Source organism: Bactrocera neohumeralis, chromosome 6 (assembly GCF_024586455.1).
Source record: "Bactrocera neohumeralis isolate Rockhampton chromosome 6, APGP_CSIRO_Bneo_wtdbg2-racon-allhic-juicebox.fasta_v2, whole genome shotgun sequence".
Classification (NCBI taxonomy): domain Eukaryota; kingdom Metazoa; phylum Arthropoda; class Insecta; order Diptera; family Tephritidae; genus Bactrocera; species Bactrocera neohumeralis.
In genome coordinates, this window is record NC_065923.1 from 73,818,411 (window position 1) to 73,832,534 (window position 14,124).

The window sequence follows — 14,124 nt, forward strand, 5'->3', positions numbered from 1 at the left end:
GCTTTGCCACATGCAACGATACATGTGTACAGCTAGATTTATTGTTGTGTGTGGTGCGTTGAGGGCTTTGGCGTTTTTATTTTGTTTTTTTTTTTTCTATATTTTTTTTAGTTTTTTCTAGATTTCGTGCTATAAATTGTTGAAAAAGTTTTTCTTTATAACGCATAAACATTTCAATTGCCCCGTTGTATTGTTGCGTAAAGCCCATTCTTGTTGCTTTGCGAGCATTTTCTAATTTTTATTGTTGCTGATTTCGTTGATGTGATTATTTGTGATTTTCGACACGCAACCGCATTAAACTGGCTAGAAGCGTGCGATTTTACTACGTGACCAGCAGGCACGCACCTTAACCACCTTTATTTTCGTTTGTCCTTTCTTTGGTTTTTTTGTTGCTGTGCTCCAATTTTCGCTCGAGTATTTTCTTTTATGATTTGTGATTGCTTTAATGCTTGCTGAGGTGTGGCCGAGGCACCCAATCAATGTTGCGATTTCTGCGCATTTTCATTCTCAAATAATATTATTTATTTTTGCTTTACTGCCAGTGAAGCAGAACCTTCTACCTTTTGACGTTTGTAAAGCGTTCGCATGCTCGAGTGGTCCTTCAGCGTTGCATTGTGTTTGCTTTAAATGGTAGCAAGCGAGCAAGCACTCAGCTGATGTTATGACCTTTTGTCAAATGCTTTTACGCAAATTCAAAATCATGCTATGGATTTATATTTTTCATATATTTTTTGTGTTTGCCATAAAAATTGCAAAATATAAGTGTTATTAGTATATTTTCACACATTTGCACACAAAAGTTACTCATACGCCATGACGTGCTTTGTTGATATGTTATATTTGAGATCATTGCTTGCTTGTAGTTTGTGCAAGCGGCGTTCAAAATAAAATTATACTTGCACAGAGTGTTTGAACTTACTTCTAACTGTGGTAGGTAAACGAAAGATGGCGCTGTTGTCGAGTTGCTTGCATTATGGTGCTGCAACAAGCGGAGTCGTAAGTAATCGGCACAAATACCGATTTTTATACCGCCAGAGACTGTAACATTTACAGCGTTCTTCAAACATATTTCCGCAATCTTTTTTGTCATTACAACAACAACATTTCCCTGATGCTATTTTCATATACCAGTTTGGTAGGTCTTGATTTTCTTGCATATTTTGTGTTAAACTGATTAATGTCGACTTTTTTTGCGGAACAAAGTATATGCAACCCTTACTAGAATATCTAGATCTAACATTTCAATCAAGTGCAATAACCTTTGTGAAATTTTGTAAAGATATGTTTTCGAATAAACGAGTTTTCATACAAGTACTGTATTTTAATCGTTCAGTTTGTATGGCAGTTATATGCTATAGTGCTCCGATCTGAACAATTTCTTTGGAGATTATACCGTTAGCTTCAACAATAGTTTTAGCCAAATTTCGTGAATATCTCTCCTAAAATAAAAAAGTGTTCCATACAAGAACTGCATTTTGAACGTTGAGTTTGTATAGCAGCTATAAGCTGTAGTGCTCCGATCTGAACAATTTCTTTGGAGGATATACCGTTACCTTAAACAATTGTTTTAGAAAAATTTCGTGAAGATCTCTTGCCTAATAAAAAAGTTTTCTATACCAGAACATGAATTTCATCGTTCAGTGTGTATGGCAGATATATGCTATAGTTGTCCGATCTAAATAATTTTTTCGAAAGTTGTACCGTTGCCTTCAACAATAGTGCACGTTAAATTTCGTGAAGATAACTTTCGAAATAAAAAAGTTTTCCATACAAAGACATGATTTTGATCGTTCAGTTTGTATGGCAGCTATATGCAATAGTGGACCGATTTAATAAAAATCTTGTGTGATTAAACCATTGTCTTGGAAAATAATACATATCGAATTTCGTGAATATATCTCCTCAATTAAAAAAGTTTTTCTTACAAAAACTAGATTTTGTTGAATCAGTCATATGGCAGCTATATGCTACAGTGATCCAATCTGATTAATTTATCCTGAGATTGTACCATTTCTTTGGTTAATAACTCGTGCCAAATTTTGTAAAGATATTTCGTCAAACAGCAAAGTTTTCTATACAAGATTATGCTTTTGATTGTTTAGTTTGTATGACAACTATATGCTAAAGTGGTCCGATATCAGCGATTTTGACAAACAGGCAGCTTTTTGAGATCAAAGAGACATAGGCAAAATTTCAGACCGATATCTCAAAAGCTGAGAGACTAGTTCGCTTATATACACAGCCAGCGACAGTCGGATTGAATGGCATGGCTAAAGCGGCATATATAGCTTGTCCCGCTGATCATTTATACATATTTTTTAAAGGGTCTCCGACGTTTCCTTCCTTGCATTACAAACTTCATGCCAAACTTAATACACCCTGTTCTGGCTATAACAAGCTTTTAAGCCATGCATAACATCCTCTTTGATAAGATCTGCAAAAATTTGTGCCACTAATAACATGATACGCTCATTTATTAAAACACACATACATACCACACGGCTAATGGGCACTCAAACTTTGCTGAATTTTCACCAACATGCTTAGCTGCTAATGACAGTAGCTTACCAACTCACCGTAGCGCACGCAAAGAATTTCATATATTTCATCACTTGTCAACGCTGCCAAAGTGCGAGACCAACAACAACAGTATACAGTTAGTTGGCAAAGTATGGCGCACTTAACGGCTCATCATCGTGTCCATCATTTTCACATTTCTGACAGAATTCATTATTTTCGGCAACAACAACAACTAACTTACATTTTCATATGTGTGCGTGTGTAACTGTTTATGTTTTATGCATTCATAAGTTTCAACGCGAAAAACTTTGCTCTTCACTAACTAATATTTCATAAGTAGCTGGGCATACATCCCCCCAACCCCCGAAAGTAGTGTGTTGCGGCTGATTACGGGCCAATTATACACGTGTGCTTTTGATTACATGTGCACATACGTGTGTATATGTAGTGAGACTGTCTGCTAGGCGCACAAATGGCACTGTCAACTGGTTAAATATGAGTTAGGCACGCCGCCTCTGCGGAGCTGCTACATTTTTGCACTTCGAGTTGTTAATATTACAAAGCAAACTTGCTACATTGTTGTTATTGTTGTTGTTGTTGCAAAATAAATGAACTCATGCTGCATGTAATTCGTTAAATCCACGAAGATAAGCGCACAAACAAGCCGGAGTCGAACCGTAGAAGCGGCAACTCATTCATCAGTTATGCCATTTTCCATTATGACCACAAGCCATAATGGCAAGCAAACCGTAACAACAATAATAGCACCCAACTAACAGCATTCAAATGTTAGCCGTAGCATTCACTTACTTTTCTCAGTGTGGCTGCAGGAGGAGGGTTTACATGCTGCGGCAAGCGGTGCGTTGTTTATTGCAGCCAAGTGAGCATGCCAACGACCACGACCACGACTCGGCAGTAGGTACCGGGCCACATCCGGTAATTCATCAACATCAACTGCTGCGCCAGTGTGTAAGTGAGCGTTTTGCCTAGCGTTTTTACGCCGCACACAAACACACTCACATACTCATTCAAGTAGTTCAGCCGCATTGTGGTAACGGCAAGTCTAAAAGCGCATGGTAAAAGCAGCTGCAGCGTCCATACATATAAGGCAGGCAACAGCAGCAAACAAAAATACATTTTTACTGCCTCACCTCCGCCGTAGCATCTCGATGCCCGTCCATGCATTGCCACTCGTCGTTTACACGCTTTTATGGCATTCATCTTCCAGCGTTTCAATGCTTTCTTTTTGCTTTTGCTGGCTGACTGGCCGGCGTCACAAGCTGCGTTCCACATAGTTTTGACCCTTTGGCGTTGTTTTGACACGCTTCCTTTCGTTCTCGATTTGCTGCAAATCAAACAGCCGACAACAAAAAAGAATGTATATATAATAACAACAACATTTATTGTCGCCTCAGGTCAGTCCATAGGTTAATAGTGGCCATGTCACATCGGTGGCCGTTTGATAAATCGTCTAGCAAATAAACGCTTAAAGAAATTATCCACTGCTGGCACTGTGGGAATACGCTGGCCTCAGCGTAGCGTTCGCTTTGTTTAATCTCCGTTCAAATGTTTGTTGTTGTGGCAGTGATTGATTTGATGTTTTGCACTTCGTTGCCAACATTTCGCATACTTTTTAAGTGCATAAATGGAGCGGCTGAGCATTGAGTTCAAATATTGTCTTAAAAGTTTATAAATTTTGTGGTTATTTCCAGGTTTGATTGAAGGATGAGCGCTAGAGTTTGTTTTAATGGCAATAGTTTTCGATATTTTTGTTGAAATTATTTGTTAAATTAAGTAAGCGGATTTTTGTAGTAAATTGTCATTCAATTGCAACTTTTCTGCAGAAGACAATTTAAGACAAGATAACTCAAATACGAGGTTGGTTCAAAAAGTAACCTAAATTTTGATTTTATTGCTGTGTTATGTTGGTACTCATATCCCTTACTTATGCTGACGAGGTCGGTCATTTTGAATGTTTAGTTAAGAGGTTATATAAGTCTACGGCGTTAAAAAAAAATCGATTTTTTGTTGCCTTATTAAATTCTACAACATCTCTAGAATATTGTCCTTAATTTTCAAGCTGATCCGAGCAATAGTTTCGGAGTTACAGCCTTGTGAACTTGTGCGCTCGAGGCTAGCTAGGCTAGGAGCGCCGTCTTTAAACGCGTTTTTCGCGAAACTGTGTGTTTTGAAGACGGTTGGCAAGATTTCTCGAGAACTACTCAACCGATCTTCATGAAATTTTACACAGGTTTTTGAGATACAATTCTTAAAGACTTGGACGAAGGATTTATTTCGATTACAACTATTTGAAAAAAATGTCGCGAAATTTTATTTTTTTAAAAAAATGTCTGCCACAAATCCAATTTTCAAAAAATTGTAGAAAAAAGACCTTAAGTTTTTTGGAATGTTTTGCTGGGTACATCTTCGATTTTTGCCCACTTTCGACCAAAAACAACGTTGACATTGCTTAGGAGTTGCTAAACTCAATCCGCTACGACACAGATCACCTCCAGAGGGTCATAACTGGTGAAGAATCATAGATTTATGGTTATGACGGGGAAAACTAATGCACAATCATCCCAATCGAAGGAGATGTTAAACTCATAAGGCGATGTTAGACTCAGTCCGCGACGACCCTGATCTGCTCCAGGTGGTCATAACTGCTGATGCTTATGGTTATGAAGGCCAAACTAATGCACAATATCATCAATGAAATCAGAAACAAAGACCGAAAAAAATGTACCAAGCTAGGTCGCATGTGAAGGTTTGGCTAAAAGATTTCTTCGATTGCAGAAGCGTCGTGCATCATGAGTTCTTGCCAAAAAGCCGTACGGATAATAAAGTATATTATTGCTTTCAAAGTCAATATTTAGAGATCAGCAATATTTTTAACCTCAAATAGTTTTATGATGTTTCGAAGTCAATACTTTCAATACCATCTACATCAAGATCAAGCCTCTATATGCTTTCAACTCTGATTTAGTAAAATTAATGGTTTTATATAATGCGATCTCATCAGTTAATTTCTGCCACTCTTTCAAGAACTTACACAAATCGTGGATGTTTTCAGGCAAAATGTAACTCATCAGCGATGGTAGCAAATTCGACAAACCACTGAAATAAAATCACTCAAGATCTTGCTTCCTTAGCAAAAGTCAAACCAAAATCGATTCGTATATGGGTTGGCTTGAAATCCTCGATCTAAAGTCCTCATAATACTCCGTTTTGCAACGGCGGCCTTCGTCCGTGCTTTAAAAAGCTAACATTGGCCGATCCAACACCGAACCAAAATCGATTCATTATTAAGGCATGTCACATATAGTATATCTGCCAGGCTTGAAATCCGCGATTCCAAAATCCCCAAAACACTCCTTTTTGCAACGGCGGCCTTCGTCCGTGCTTTAAAAAGTTCAATTTGGCTGTTCCAACGCTGGGGTGTCATCAGATCTTTCCTTGAAAAGCACTCATTGAATTGGCGGCTTTCGTCCGCGCTTAAAAAATAACCCTGGCACTGAAGTTTTATCAGCGCTTCGGATTATAACTTATTTTTGAGTTTAGGGTCTTAAATTTTATCAAAAGCCAAACCAAAATCGATTCGTTGCTAAGGCATGTCACATATGGTATATTGGTTTGGCTTGAAATCTCCGATTTAAAATGCCGAAAATACTCCATTTTGCACTGGCGGCCTTCGTCCGTGCTTTAAAAAGCTAACTTTGGCCGAACCAAAACTGGCGTGTCATCAGTTCTTTCGCGTGGAACTACTCATTAGCGACCTGTCAAGTCATTTCCTTTATCGAGAAAAGGATCGTGCATCACAAACAACATATTTTTCCACAACAATTTTCTATGAAGAGAGTTAACACATAGAAACTTTACAGTTAATAGTTTATTTTACCCATTACTTTAGCCGATTGTATATTTGTGAATATTTGCAGGTTCTATTTCTATTACCTGAAATTTGTTTTGTTTTCATTGAGTAAAGACGTTCATATACATATGCAATATACGACACAAAGTCTGTCTTGGACCTTGTTGCGCATAAAACTATCGAGCATGCTGCTCGGCGGATGGTCTTCCATTTCTATTTATGCTTGATTTTATTTATACAAGTATATTATATATGATTATGTTTTCGTTTCTTCACTCTTTCCTACCGCCATACTTGTATATTGGTATACCACTGAGTACAGAAGGAAGAATATTTCAATAAATACGAAGTTCTCGAAGCAGATTTTTGCTTTTAACTTTGGCCTCATAGAATTTTAATTACCATTCTTACGTATTCTTATATACATACTCTACTGCTTAGATGTTCTTTCAGTACATAAGTAAGTAAGTCTCATTATGTATACATACATTCATATGTACATACTTCTCTCTTACTTCCAAAAAAATTAAATTAATTTTCCTATCATGTAATCATATCTTATTTTAAATATACCAAAAAAGATCAGAACTCCAATTTCCAGTACTTATACATAAGCCCAACTCTCATGTAAACTTGCACTTCAATTTTAGTTCTCTACAATATTGATCTCTTAACACTTTTTCTCAAGATGCTAGGATGAATTCGCCATCCCAACAAAACTTCCAGCACCCTCACTTTTACATAAGTTCATTATCGCTTGCAAAGCTCTCTTCATTAATTATGCGCTCTTTACATCAGTTACACCTGCTGCGCAAAGGGCTCACACACAAACACACACACACTCATGCGTTCCTATATGCGTGCATAAGCTGTCTGCTCAGCATGCGAAATAGCTGTGTGCTCTTTATTGGAGAAATGGAAGTGAGTGACACTATGATTGTTTGCATTGTTGTTGCAAATTTTTTAATGTTCGAAGTTGACCTTCAAAATATCAAGCGTGCGATAATTGAAAATGAAGAGTTGTGACAGATTTTAGAAGAGTTTCGAATTTCGATTTTTTTTTAGAATCGTGGAATGCAAAATTAAGGGGAAATCAGCTGAATTATTCCAATTGAGGAATGCACGGCAACAGTAAAAATATTTATTTGCAAGTGGTAATGAGAGTGGACACATATAATTCTTGGCTGATGGCATGAATATTTATTAAAACTAGTGAAAAGTATTTGTTTAAAGTGTTAAATTGTGTTTTTATTTAGTTTAAAGTTGAAATCGTTAATAAATGCAAAGAAATAGTGTCGTGAAAGTCGTAGTGCGTTAAAATCCTCCAAAGTACGGGAATATTGTGTAAATTCCTTAAGTGCGTGTTCGGGTTTGTACGTGGGTGTGTATATGCGTGTATGTAGGAATGTAACAAGCTTCATGCGTTCCGCGGTTGGCTTACGTCGCGTGTGTCGGATATTGAGTGCTACAATGTTGTTATAAAAAAGCACCTGGTGTAATATTGTCAAGGCAAGTTTAAAAAGGGTGAGTTTGTAAACAAATTAAATTGAAATTTATGTATATAATTTATATTTATTTGTTTGTAATACATTTCTGTCTGTATGCACATGAGAACGGGTCGATTCTTTTACTAAAAAACCGCGTATATAGGAAATTTTCTGCAAGTCATTCTGAACAACTTCGCCCAGGAGCCTATATCTAAAACCAGTTTTTGAGATATCCGTATGAAATTTAATTCTCAGGTGCTTTTTCTTATACTCTTGCAAAATATTTCCGTAGAGTATAATAGTTTTGTTCACCTAACAGTTGTACCTAAAACTAATGGAGATAAATATAGGGTTACATATTTATAAATGATTAGGATGACGAGACGATTTGATATCCGAGTGACTGTCTGTCTGTCCGATCAGTCCGTCCGTGCAAGCTGTAACTTAAGTAAAAATTGAGATCGCTTAATGAAACTTGGTATTTGCGTTCTTTAGTAAAAAAAAATTATGAATTCTTAGATGTACGTAAACGGACCACTGCCATACATTAACCGAAAAACCTATAAAATGCCATAACTAAGTGCTAAATTAAATTAAGATATATGTACAAGTAAAGCTCTAATTTGACACAGGAGATAATAGTAGCCAGGGATACCTATGGGAAAAACAATTCCTTAAAATCGGATCACTATAGCATTTAGTTGTCATACAAACTGATTGATCAAAAATCAGTCCTTGTATGGAAAACTTGTTTGTTTGACAATATATCTTCACTAAATTCGACTTAAATCATAGGCCAAGGCAACACTGTAATATCCGAAGAAATTGTGCAAATCGGTCAACTATGACATATGTATGTATAGCTGCAATACAAAACACAATCAAATAAAGTCTTTGTATAGACTCTTTTGTATATATAGCTGCGGTCCAAGCAAAGTCGACGTGTTTTCTTGTTTTAGGAACTTTAGTTATATCAGAGAGGTAATCTGAGCTATGGAGCTTTGTGACACAACTGCATTTCATTTACATGTAGCGCACGGTGAACTCATCCCTTTTCGAAGGTGGTTTTATAAAGGAAAGACTTTACTTATTTTCTCACTTTTTTTAATATTTCAAGTATTCTTAATTTTGGAGCATTTTGGTAGTCTATCTACTTTAATATGAAAGCTCATTTTGTAAAATTTACTACGCGCTCATGATCACACTGATCTTATTTAAGATCACTTCATAGTTGCCATCAGCTGACTTCACACCACGTCTTTAAAGACTTTTAATCACGTGCGCGCTTGTTTAGTTACAAAATCTCCCACTTCGGTGACTTCATATTCATTTCACTCGATTTTTGTTTTACCTTTTTCACTTCCCTGCGACTGACAGCTGACAATTCGTGCAGCTTGAAAAGTAAGCACGCTCAGAATGGATTAAATTGTGCGGGTGTAAGCGCTTTAGTAACTACTACAAGTACACAAGCTTATAAAAGTGAAATGCATGTAACGGTAAATGTATGCATGTGCATGGTATGCGCGTATTTATGCATGAGTATGTGTAGCAGTATGTCTTGTGTGTGATGGACAGCAGCTGAGTCCTGTTGCTGATTCCGATACGCACGTGTGCATCTGCTTTCGCTTCACGCTAAGTTTCACTTCCAGTGGCAGCTCAACTCACATAGTACAACAGCTAAAATACAAGACGACGCTGAAATGCTAAAATGTTGTAAGAAACAGTTTTTGTGTTAATTTAAGTGGAAATGTAAGTTTGCGATTACATGAAGCAACTTTAGTTGCTAATTCTCGGGCGATTCTCTTTTGCTGTCGCCCATTACCTTCACACGAGCAACTTGTGTTGCGCAACTCTGCTCGAGTTTTTTTTTCATTCCCTTTCACTTTACTTTAACCCATTGTCTACTCTTTACTTTAACCCATTGTCGTTTCTTTTTCCTTATAGGTATTTGGGCCACTCTATCACATATATTAATTAGCTCTGTCAATTAAGAAATACATTTTATTTATTAAAACCAACATATATCACCCTTTTCACTATCGTCTGAATCAATTTGTATGGCTTCCTCCATACATTTCACAATATCTTTAATTAATTCGATTTTTTCCTCATACTCCATTTTCTAAAATATTTATATTATATTATGAATATTTGTATACATATTTGCAAATTACTTACCAAAAGATGAAATTAAATTTTTTAAATATATTCAAAATATTAATTTCAAAAAAATATACGCAAATGCAACTATGTACTACGAAAGAAAGAACACGAATGCCTAAAAACGTCGCAGCGAACTGCTACGAATAAGAACACAAAGCGAGTTGCTGAACACTGGAAACTCGGCGCGATTCCCCTCTCCTCGTCGCCCCCTCGCCTATAAACCAAGAGTTGCCGCAACAAAAGTTGCTTCGTGTGATAAGGCTCTAAAGGATTTTGAAATTTGCATATGAGGGTTGGAGTTCTTGGCTCGCTGAAGGAGTGTAGTATACAAATTTTTAAATACCCAGTGAATTCGTTTTTTGTTTTTTTAGATAATCTTCAAAAAATTAATGCCAAAGAATGTTGTTTCGACTGATAACAAATATTCCTGCTTAATTTTGAAGTTTCTGATTTTTTCTTTAAAAAATTAGGGCAACTCGAAATGGATTACCCTTTATATATTATGTTGTTTAGTTTCCGAAAGCTAAGACATTATGTCTGGTGATGAAGGAAGTATAGTATATACTGGAGCTCTATCTATCAAGAACTCTGATTTAGAAGTCATATATACATATACATCCCGAGGGCAATACTGGGGGTTAAAGAGCGGCGGCTGAAGTGAGAGTACAATTTAAGTTGAAATTTATGATATATTGAGCAGGATGAATATAAAATGTTGCAATATATAGTTGTCTGATCATTTTTGGAACCCCTGCATACAAAGAAATTCGAATTCGCATCTTCTTTTTTTTATACCAAACCCCCAAAACGAAAAGTCGGAGACCTTATAAAACAACAAGTCAATTGAAAACTCACCGATCTACAATAGTGTCACATATTTTTTTCTCAAAAGCAGTTTTTGGTTACCTTCGAGTGGGATACACTGATTATGGCAAGCCTCCAACTTTTCGATACCATTTTTGTAGTATTATTTGTGCTTTGCTTCCAAATAGGCCTCCGTTTCGACAATTACCTCTTCATTTTCTTACCAGCGCGCATACTTTTGAGATCTGGGAACAGGAAGTAGTCGCTGGGGGTCAGATCTGGAGAACACGGTGAACGCCGAAGCAATTCGAAGTCCAATGCATGGATCTTTCGTGGATCATGGATCATCGTGGAACAGAGCTTGTTTCTTTTTCTTCAAATCCCTCCGTTTTTCGGCGGATTTGTTCTTCAAACGGTCCAATAACGCTATGTAATAGGTGCTATTGATGATTCTTTCTATTTCAGTCAATGAAAATTATTCAATGTGCATCCCAAAATACAGACGCCATAACCTTGCCGAGCGACCGTTGTGTTTTTCCTCGCTTTAAAGCGGGTTCATAGTGCGTAGTCCAATCGGATGGCTGCCCATTGGACTACAGAGTGAAATGATGTACCCATATTTTATCCATTGTCACATATCACAAAAACTCTGGTATATTACGTTTGAACATCTCCAAACACTGTTCCGAATCATGTACTCTTCGTTGTTTTTGGTCAAAAGTGAGCTCGCGAGGCTCAAATATTCGTAAATGATATTATGCACACCTTCAGTTGATATCTTTAGAGCGCCTGCGCCAGCTCGAACAACTTTACTTTACAGACAATGAGAGTAATTTTGTGGACTTTTTGATGTCTTCGTCGGTAACAATCTCTTTCGGTATTCACCGGGTTCACTGTCTTCGGAGCACATTTCACCAATTCTAAACATAGCATTCCAATTATCGATGGTTGATTTCCGTGTGGCAGTGTCCGATAACTTGTCATTAAGTTTTTGCTTCAACTATATTTTTTCTCTTCAAAAAGTTGCTTCACTCAAAATGTTATAATTCAAAAACTAGTGACCCGACAGCTCTCGAACTCGTACACGTGCCCTGTGAAGCGTAAGGCTAAGTAAAAATCAGAAGTATTTAATTCTAGTGGCGTCATCTATGTGTCAGGCTGGATACATTTCAATTGACCTGTTATATGCACTATGTTCCGACCCAACTTTTTCTTGTTTAAATTTCCTCGCGATTTCTTGATGGGCTTTCTTAAGTCGCTTCAACAAACATGCACATTTTTTACTATCCTAAAGGTCTAGAAAAAATAAATAAATACCATAAATATTTTTAGGAATATGTTATGTATATAGATATGTATATGTTTCGACATTTTATGTTAGCCCCCATACACGCACTTAAACATAATTCGCCACGCTAATGCCTCCTAGCTCTGCCAATGGGCAATAAAATTCGCGTTAAAAGTGCTTTAATGCTACTTCAAAGTTTTGCTGTTTTTCTCGCAACTACTAATTCACGTTTTTATTGTTTTGCTATTTTCGTTTGCCAATCTAAACTCGATGCCTCAGATGCTGCCTCAGCTACGCGCCTATTGGTGCTCATGTGTCGGACAGATGATGGGCTGACATGCTGACTGCTTTTAGATGTAATGAACGCATGAATGGCTGATAGCGAATAGATATCTATAAAAATACATTGAATGTGCAAATAAATACACATCTATGTAGGTGCATGTGTGTATGTATTGACTGATATGCTCCCTTGTGCGGCGCTGCGCTTGTTTGCGAAGTTCAAACGAATTTGTCGAGGCATGAATGGCTCCGGGTTGCGTGAAAACCAGCGTTTTTGATATGCTAGTTGTTATTGTTGTTGTTATTGCTGTTGTTATTGTTGTTGTTTTTATTTTGCTTTAAACCCCAAACTAGAAGTTTTAACGAGCTGATTCGAAACGGCTTTCTATACATTTTTATGTGGAATTTAACAAGCGCACGCACACACCCACACAAATTCACACACATACACGTAGATAACACGAATGATGCTGCCGTTCAATACGTTAGTTTATTGCTGTTAGTGCTGCTCCAACAACCAATGCTGCAACTAAAGACGATAATTGTTTAAGTAGTCATGCTACATATATACCAACTATATGTACATATATACAAGTATATATAGGTATACATATACATATATATACATACATACACTGTGTATCAAGTAGTAAAAGTTTTCGGATATACAAAAAAATTACGCCAGCCTCATAAAAATCTCCCATAAATGTTGTTGCACGCCAAAGTCTTCCACTTATTTGCCAGCGATGCCAGTTATTCGTATTCGCATTACTCTTTCTATTGCTTATGCTCGAAGCGAAATTTGTTTGAAAACCCATTTAAGTGCTGTTCTATGCTCATCTAATATTGGTAAGTCATAGAGAACGGATATAAACAAGAAAAAGTGCTCTATTAAAAGGCAACCTTGTTTGTGAAAAGTTCGTACGAGCAGCAATAAAGTGGCTACTTGACGTCAGCGGCAGCAGCAACAGTCGAAATGAAGCACTTTCGTGTTAAATAATGCGAGATCGAGTGGAAACGAAGTGTTTTCTTAAGTATTGGAAAATTTGAAAGAAAATTTGTGGAGTTGAATTGGTTTGCTTAAGTTGGTTTTTGCTAATGAAAAATGCTTTTGAGTTTACAAAATAGTCTTATCATATGAAGAGATATATTGAAAATTAAAATTGCTATCATTTATAACAAAAATTGCTCTCAAAATGAGTGCTTTTCTAGCAAAAATTTTCTTTATATTGTTTTCATACTTCTTCTTTTTCTACTGGCGTAGAAATAGCTTATGCGGTTATAGCCGAATTAACAACAGCGCACCAGTCGTTTCTTATTTTCGCTATTTGGTGTCAATTTGAGTGACCAAGTGCAGCCAGGTCTTTCTCCACCTGAACTCTCCAACAGAGTCTTCCTCTTCCTCTGTCTCCAGCGGCGGGTACTGAATCGAAAATCTTCAAAGCTGGAGTGTTATCTTCCATCCGGACAACCCGTCCTAGCCAGCGCTGCCACTGTCTCCTGATTCACTGAACTATGTCAATGTCGCCGTATATTTCGTACAGCGCATCGTTCCATCGACTGCGGTACTCGCCATAAATTTTATCTCGAACTCTCCTGAGGCCGAGTCATCACGCTATTTTATGAAAGTGGAACCAATCGTGCTTTCACTTTTCTTAAACCCAAATGATCTTTCAAAATGATTTTCACTGATCCTTCCGTAATTCCAA

The 14,124-nt window shown here is 37.0% G+C and overlaps 1 long non-coding RNA gene across 4 annotated transcripts in view; it reads left to right on the forward strand.

Annotated features, from left to right (window-relative positions):
• The first annotated feature begins 7,471 nt into the window (after window positions 1-7,471).
• LOC126761176 (uncharacterized) overlaps window positions 7,472-14,124 on the forward strand; it is a 302,754-nt gene continuing 296,101 nt past the window's right edge. The window contains exon 1 of one of the 4 annotated variants that reach the window (XR_007667332.1): window positions 7,472-7,915. This is a non-coding gene — a long non-coding RNA (uncharacterized LOC126761176). The remainder of the gene's footprint in view (window positions 7,916-14,124) is intronic. The other 3 variants (XR_007667335.1, XR_007667334.1, XR_007667333.1) reach the window with 3 other exon arrangements.